At 54.7% G+C, this 742-nt stretch overlaps 1 long non-coding RNA gene across 1 annotated transcript; it reads left to right on the forward strand.

Annotated features, from left to right (window-relative positions):
• The first annotated feature begins 10 nt into the window (after nucleotides 1-10).
• Nucleotides 11-581, forward strand: LOC109364897. The gene is made up of 3 exons (XR_002110663.1): nucleotides 11-145; nucleotides 393-458; nucleotides 556-581. It is a non-coding gene; the product is annotated as an uncharacterized LOC109364897 (long non-coding RNA).
• Nucleotides 582-742: the final 161 nt, after the last annotated feature.

A 742-nucleotide genomic window follows, 5' to 3' on the forward strand; every position in this document is an offset into this window, starting at 1 on the left:
GCTCAAATCTTCCTCCATAGAGAGGCTCTTCATGTCTTTCTTGTCTCCTTTCTGTCAGAAGCTGATGCCAGTGGCCTTCCTCTGAAGCGCAGCCATGTGCAAAGCCAGGGGAGGAGCACGGAGTGTGGCACAGCACCCAAGAGAGGTACAGACACACAACAGGCATCTGGCTTTGGTGCACTGTCTTTCTAGTTAGGCTTTCTGCCTGTTCTTTCCTGGGACTGTTCTCATTGCGTATTGCATGGGATGTTAATCCCTGGGATTTACAGTTTCCTTTCCTGTCCTGTTTTATAATGGGAACCCAGCGTTCAGCCGAGATCCCTTCCTGTGACCACGGTACGGGAGAGCTGGCATTGACTCTTTGGGATTTTTTTGCTTTTTTTTCCCAGCAGCAGTGACCAGCTCGGATGTGCCGAAGGACATCACGGACATCCAGGGTTTGCTCTCGTGGATCAATGGTGAGTTTGGGGCTGCAGAGCTGCAGGTGCGTGTTTGCACAGAGCGGGTGTGGGAAGGCTGTCATCGCCATTTTGGGGGATGTTCTTGTATTTTCAGAGGTGGCAAGAGCTGTTGAGGTCCCCATGAGAACCCAGCAGCCCTGCCCCAGGATGCTTCATTGCTGAGCTCCCTGACAACCCCAGGGACAACAGGGAGCTCAGCACACAGGCTGCCACTGGGACGCCCGCTGACCCCTTCTTGGGGCTTCCACCATCCCCCGGGTTCCTCGCCTGAGCTGCCGTGT

This window comes from Meleagris gallopavo, unplaced genomic scaffold (genome assembly GCF_000146605.3).
Source record: "Meleagris gallopavo isolate NT-WF06-2002-E0010 breed Aviagen turkey brand Nicholas breeding stock unplaced genomic scaffold, Turkey_5.1 ChrUn_random_7180001935020, whole genome shotgun sequence".
In the NCBI taxonomy this organism is placed as follows: domain Eukaryota; kingdom Metazoa; phylum Chordata; class Aves; order Galliformes; family Phasianidae; genus Meleagris; species Meleagris gallopavo.